The sequence below is a fragment of the Zea mays genome, chromosome 2, assembly GCF_902167145.1.
Source record: "Zea mays cultivar B73 chromosome 2, Zm-B73-REFERENCE-NAM-5.0, whole genome shotgun sequence".
Classification (NCBI taxonomy): Eukaryota; Viridiplantae; Streptophyta; class Magnoliopsida; order Poales; family Poaceae; genus Zea; species Zea mays.
Window position 1 is genome coordinate 165,917,515 of NC_050097.1, and position 7,226 is coordinate 165,924,740.

At 47.1% G+C, this 7,226-nt stretch overlaps 2 long non-coding RNA genes across 2 annotated transcripts; both read right to left on the bottom strand.

The window, feature by feature from the left end:
- Positions 1–466: 466 nt before the first annotated feature.
- Positions 467–2,469, bottom strand: LOC103647232 (uncharacterized). Its single transcript, XR_002267661.3, has 3 exons — positions 2,383–2,469; positions 835–2,065; positions 467–680 (listed from the first exon to the last, which is right to left on the bottom strand). It is a non-coding gene; the product is annotated as an uncharacterized lncRNA (long non-coding RNA).
- A 209-nt stretch (positions 2,470–2,678) lies between these two features.
- Positions 2,679–3,208, bottom strand: LOC103647233 (uncharacterized). The gene is made up of 3 exons (XR_002267662.2): positions 3,097–3,208; positions 2,871–2,962; positions 2,679–2,787 (listed from the first exon to the last, which is right to left on the bottom strand). It is a non-coding gene; the product is annotated as an uncharacterized lncRNA (long non-coding RNA).
- Positions 3,209–7,226: the final 4,018 nt, after the last annotated feature.

Here is a 7,226-nt window from a genome sequence, read left to right on the forward strand (position 1 = left end):
TTGCAGGGTGAAAAGTAGAAAAAAAGGAGATGGCGAGTTGTGGCTATCAAAACTATTCTAGCTCACAAATATAACCCTCTTATCTATCAAAATTATTTTAGCTCATAAATATGACCCTCTTATCTTATATGTTGTGGAGAAATATGTTGTGGCGTGATTTCTATATTACTTACATATGGACATATATTATGACAATATTCAACCCATCTAAATATAATTCCTCTAAAAACAGGTAGAGCAACTAAAGTTGTGCACATTCAGGTTCAAGGTTTCCTTACATAGACCATGAGACAACCATGTAATACGTATTGGAGAGCAGCTGCCAACATTTAGAGAAATGAAAATAGAATGTGTTGGACATAGCTAGTAAAATGGTTAGGATGACATTTCAGTATTAAAACCAACAACAGTGTCATCTTTTACATAGAACAAACATATGCATCAGTTTGTTCAAGCAGACAGTTAACTACTGTGAATCTACCTATGAGGTTCTCAGCTACATAGTTGTGGACTGGGACATGTTCAGTTGGCCGAACCATCGTGCTTATGCGAAAGAATGGTGTTTCCCTTTCCTACAGAGTGTGAAATAAGTTTTGCCACATTGTTCCTTAAGAATGTCCAAGGCAAATGTTGTTGTTGTCGTTAATGTTCAGGTCGAAAACCTTGGTGTGGAAAGACACCTGCACATAAGCATATCATCTTTGCATTAGATCACTATAACTGGTTTAAGAGTTATCATATGATATGTTGACCAAGGATGCACAATTGTAGCTCTAGGAATCCAAATATACAAGTAAAGGTGGCATTAGAAATCATAAATTAGAGAAAAAATACCTTTGGTGGCTTGAAAGGGTAATCCGGTGGGAAGTGAATGTTCACCAAGAATACCCCACCTGCAAATGGGGTGTCTGAAGGCCCCATGATGGTCGCTTGCCAATGGAACATGTTCTCACCAACAGAACCTGACAATAAGAACAGCTAGTGCAGCTCTACACACAGATAGGTGACTACAAATGTTAAGTAAGACAGGTTGAGACTCAATGGTGGCTTTAGAATATGATCGGGTATAGAGCAAACATTTCCAAAAAAACTATAATATGATTACAGTTATACATGAATAAAACAAATGCAGAGTGCAAAAACAAAACAAAACAAAACATGATTAACATTAGAACGCAGTCCAAACATTCACTTGTTCAAAAACCATATAAAATAGTAAGAATGCTTCTGAAAAACCATATAAATCTGTTTGGCAAAATATCACACCAACATAAGTCAAACAAATAAGAAAACATGTGACTCACTTTTTGTCAGTCCGATGGGAGTGAAGAGCCACTCTCTTCCTATAGAAAGGTTTAAATTAATTAATAAAACCAAATTAAATTCTCGGATAATAAATGATTGGTTGTCCAAGCTTTATCTTTAAATAGATGCACTCCATGCTTATGATTTCAAAGAAAACCACTTGCATAATGTTCAGACAAGAATAGAGACTTCGATAAAAAGATTGATCCCTGACATTGTTTTTAGTTGAGAGATGTTTCCAGATGATTTCATGCCAAGGACAAATGTTGATACAATAAAAGCAAAAAATGGAGCACATAACAACATGATAAATAAGATGGCCGGTAGCACCAATACAAGACTCACCTTCTCGGGACTGAACCCACTAAGCCAAAAACAAGTTGTGCGACAATCCCAAGCTCATTGGACCCAGGTCTTATGTACCCAACCCACTTATAAGCTCAATGAGCTGATTTCTCAGCCCTCGCATCAGCTCCATCACAACACTATTGTAGAGATAGCCAATTTTATGCAATAGCGCGTTGAATATTTAAGGATGGCTTATCCATGTAAAGAAAGCAATAAATTGACAAACACCACTAACCAGCTTTTCTTTTATAACATTTCCAAGCTTAGAATCAGTAACAACTAATATTTCGCCCGAACAAATTTCTGCAAGAATTGCGCTGACCCTTGCTAGGCTTGCTGTCAATAATCAGGGTTGTTGCAGATAGGGCGTCAGATGTTTCTCAAACTCAGTTGAAAGCCATCAGCTCAACCACTTGCATGGAAGTTCATGGTATTAGTCAGAACAAAAAACTCAAGTATATAAGCAAAGAACATAGCTAGGACGAGTCATTACATTTTATTTTCCATTTATTTTCTTTATTTTTTACTTCATCGAATTCTTATTTCTTATCCTACATTTGGACTAAACAAGCGAGTCTGTTAGAGTTCAAGCTTTGCGTGCTTGTAATTCTATGGAATGGGTTGAATGGTTCATCATAAACTTTCCAACTAAGACTGATGTAGCAAATAGTAACCTATAATCTAGAAATTTGGTATCCCAAAGAAAAACTTTTCGAGGGGAGTGCTCACCACGGAGTGATGGAACCATAATTTCTTGCTCAACTGCTTCAGAAGTTGGCCAAGTACCAGACGGACTCTCTGTGCTACCTGAACAGTTATTTGTTGCACCTGCACCACCAATACATGAAAAGTTACAATTGGCTCTACTGGCATTTATTTTTGTATGCAGGTCGTAGTGATTATGAAACCTGAAAAAAACCAGCACTAAGAGATTGAGCAAGAGTATCGTCCCACGGCGGCCTCTTCTTAATATATTTTAAGGCGCAGTTCCCCTGCGCTTTCGAGAAAAAAAATCGTCCCACGACGGCACTGCCACATTCACATTTGTGTTTCTCACAGTAGCAGTATCCATAGGCATGACAGAACCTTGCTGCCGCTGGGTAGGTTGTCCTTGTAATAAAATAGTTTGAGAAACTGCATGAGCCAAATGAATCTAGTCATTACTTGTTATCTAGAAAAAATCATGCCAAATAGCTAGGTCCTTGAATAACGCAGACCATTATTAGATGCTTTCTATGGACATGGATGAGCTGCCTTTCGTTTTGGCCTGAGGTGGGGGTAGATGCTCGCGCGCACCATTCTTCTGAACCTTCAAGAAGTACTTCAGTGCGTGAGTCCTTATCTGTCAAAGGAATATTTTTAATAGATTGGGGACATTATATAACATAGATTGATTACTAAGTATTTTGAGAACTATTATTAAGGATTTAGGCTATGGATTACCTGTATAACAGTCTTTGAGCCGACACATGCTTCAATCGTCTTCCAATCACGATCAACGCTACAAGAAACTAAAAAAATGAATTCGAGAAATTTCGTTGAATTATCCAAGTCCTCACGGTAGCATCATTCAATTTATAGATTATAAATAATCACAGGAAAAAGGCTACATTGGACATATTCAGTTCATTTACTTAACCTTGCCTAGCCTGGCTAGAGACAAAGAAGAAAAATTCAAGGGCCGGAGATCCTTTAAACGTCCACCGGCACCTAGGGATTATAATGGACCACTATCCAAATATTTCTTCATAATTCGATTGAGCCCTTAATTAATTTTAGTTTAAAAAGAAATAGTCTGATCCTAATCCGATCCGATTCTTAAATTTTATAGTGCAAATTTAGAGCCCATTACCACCCCCACTGGCACCCTCAAAAAGTTACAATGAACTGAGATCAAACAACATCTGTATGTCCCTTTGTAAAAGGACACCCTCTTGAACAGATTAGACAAAAAAAATAATCATCGTGTGTTATGCTAAACACGACACCGCCACTTATAAGAAAGTGTGCCAATGTATGCCATGACAAACCGATCAAAAGCCAAGATTCAGGTACCCTGTAAGAAGAACATAGGTGCCTCCAACATTGAGCGCTATGATATCTAACAGTAATAGGTTAGACAGAGACCTTCTAATTGGACCCGACAGATAAAACCAATAAAAAACTGATCGCCTGCATTCAGAAGCAGCACATAAACTAAATTTAGCATTTTCAGGAGACGTCGTCTACCTCCACAATACTCATGTTATCCTCCAGACCCCTCTCCACCGTCTCCTACATGGTAAGCGTAACACACCACGCACATTTGTCAGTTCCTTACCTCGTTGGAAGAAGGGCAGTCCTCTGCTCACCTTCCAGGACCGCGGGTGCTGTGGGGAGCGTTGGCTCCGCAGCGTGGCGGCAGCCTGCTCACCATTGCCATCGAGAGTCGAGGGGCTTAGCAGAATGAACATGTAGATTGTGGGGCTTATAAGAATGAACTGCATTTCTCTGACCCAAATTATAATTTCTGACGCAGGGGCTGGGGGACTTCGTGAGCAACGCGAGGCCGGGGGCGATGGCGTGGGGCACGTCCATGGGCCACCGTCGACGAGGCACCTCATGCGGCCAAGCTCCCGCGCCGCGCCGATTCGCACAACCGTGCCGATCCGCGCAACATGCCGTCGTCGCAGGGGAAGGGGGGTTAGGCGGGCATCGCGGCACCGGGGGTGGCGGGCATGGGGAGTGGGCGTGCTTGGCGAGCAGAGCGCATCGCGGGGGCAGGGGCAGGGCCGCAGGGGCACGGGCAGCCGGGGGCGACGAGCACGCTGGAGACGGACGGGGGAGGGGCACGTCGGGGCGGGGGCACTGTGGAGAGTTTGGGAGCGGCAGATCGGATACTTCCATGGATGTGAGGCAGATCAGGGGAGTGGATCGCGCGGATCGACCTAGAGATAGGGTGGGGGAGTGGATCGCGCGGACCTGCTGGGCGCCTTCCATGGAAAGTGTGGGCGAGGAGATTTCGGATCGGGGATGGGGGAGAAGATCACGGTAGTGCGTGCACGAGAGGAACCGAGGCGGGGGCGGGGGCACACTTCACCAGAGGAGATGTGCACCCGGCCCGTCTACGCAGTCACACGGGACAACGGCGCACGCAAGAAGAGGCAGGGAAGGCAAGCAAAAGGACAGGAGGAAGAGCAGGCGACGTGACGTGAGGGGGATGGAGGCCGGAGGCGTACCGCGGCGGGGAAGAAGGTCTTGTCCCCGATCTCGGAGAGCACCGTCATGGCCAGCGACTTGGTGAACCCCTGGACACATCCACGCAAAAACATGAGCAACAAGCCAAGCCACCTCCTCTGCTTAACTAACACACCTGAATGAAGAAGAGGAAGTGAGAGGGAGGAAAGGTGACCCCGAGCAGAGACGGCGCCATTTTGGAGGAGGGCGGTGGGGCGCCGCGATTCCGATCTCGCGGGTCGTGGGATAGAGGTAGAGCAGCCGAGGCGAGGCACTGCGGGCGTGGGGATCTGATTTGTAGGGAGGATCTGAGGGGGATGGGGATCGATGGAGCGGGCGGGGGAACGATGGTTTGCGCGTGCCGCGGCGGAGGGGGCCGAGCGAGGGCATGGCTGAGGGAGCGAGAATCGGGTGCTGGCGCGTGCTTGTTGGTGGAGGGGGAGGCGGATCTGCCATGCGCGGGCATGCGGCTGGATGTGCGCGGAGGGGGCCAAGCGGGATAGAGGCGAAATCCGCTGCACCCGCCATCCATGGCGGCATTTGCGGGGGCAGGGGCCTGCGGATTGCAGAGATCGCGCCCTTCCATCGACGATGGAGGCTACCGGGCGGGGTGTGAGAACGCGCGCGGGACGGCGGGGGCGGGGGCACGGATGCTGTGGACGCCCTCGCTGTCCCCTTAAGGTATAGTAGAGATTAGAAACAACGCGACATATGAGTACTGCTAAATTATGTCGTTCTTATATTAACCAAATATTAAATATAACATTTAAGTCATCATAATCACACTAACAGGAAACACATAATTGAAATTATTAATTAGATTCGATTGAATTGTTATATAGACAACTAAACAAGTAATCAATTATTTAACATGAACGATATAGCGGAATTATTTTACTAAAGCGTGCAAATAGCGATTTACGTGAACAACGACGCGCGCATACAACATGTGAATTTGCACGTGTGAAACAGCATGCAAACAAGGTGCGAACTCGACGCACGGCGCGCGCGCGAACCTGCAAATGAACGACGACTACGCGCACGATATGCACGTAGATCGAGGGTAGACAAAGCTGACCTCACGACGATGGCGAACGGCGAGGCGAAGCTGGGAAGGCGTCGGGCGTGGCTCCCTACTCGATGGCTGCACGACGACGAGGCGAGTCGACGATGTACGGCAAGATGCGGATGCAGACAGCGATCGCGAGCGCTGTGCAAGTGCACGGACGCAGCGGGCACGCGGCGAAGCATAGGGCGACAACGCGATGAGCTTGCAGTGCGGCGAGGCGCTGTGCAGGCTCGACGGCTCAACTCTGGGTGCGAACGCAGGTGCATGGGGACGCGACCCGACTCTGTTGCGAACATGGTGATGCAGCGAGCTCCAGCGCGGGCACATAGCAACTGCGCAGAACGCGAACGCTACTCGGCGAGGCCCTCCTGCGAGACCGCAAGGCGGGGGAGAACGAGGCTATGGCCTAGATGGGGTATCCAGGGCGAGCAGTTTTGCCGAAGAAACTGCGACATGGGTGATTGAAAGGGAAATAAGGGTTAACCTTTTCCTATGATTAATTTTTGTGGTTGAATGTCCAACGCAAACATGTGGACTAACTAGTTTGCTCTAGAACTCATGTATTACAGGTGCATAAGGTTCAACACAAATCAATAAAAGATTCAAGTTAGGGACTAAATTGAACCGGAGCAAAGACTTGAGTGTGCTGTGGTTTGGCGCACCGGCCAGTGTCCGCTGCCCCATGCCCGTACAAATCCGAAGCAGCCACTCTCGGGAAAACACAGGCGCGCTCCGCTATAAATCACCGAACTGTCCGGTGTGCCACCGACTGTCCGATGTGCCAGCGGAGCAATGGCTAACTCGCGCCAACGGCCGACTCTGACGGATGAACAGTGCAACATAGTACCGCGGCAGAAGTCAGAGCAGTGGGTCAGAGGGACACTAGACTGTCCAGCGCACCACCAGACTATCCGGTGCCACAAGAAGACAAAGGCGCCAATGGTCAACTGCTCCAGAACCCTAACGGTTGGGTGACGTGGCGGTGCACCGGACACTGAACAGTGAGTGTCCGGTGGCGCACCGGACTGTCCGGTGCGCCCATCGACAACAGCCTCCCCAACGGCTACCTTGGTGGTGGCTATAAATACCCCCCAACCACCACAACTTCAAGCATCCAATATTTTTGAACATCACATTCAATACAAGAGCTCTAGCATTCACTCCTAGACACAATTCAAAAGATCAAAGCCTCTCCAAGTCCCAAATTCATCTCAAACACTTAGTGACCTGTGAGAGAGAGATTTTGTGTTCTTTTGAGCTCTTGCTTCTTGGATTGCCTTTCTTCTTT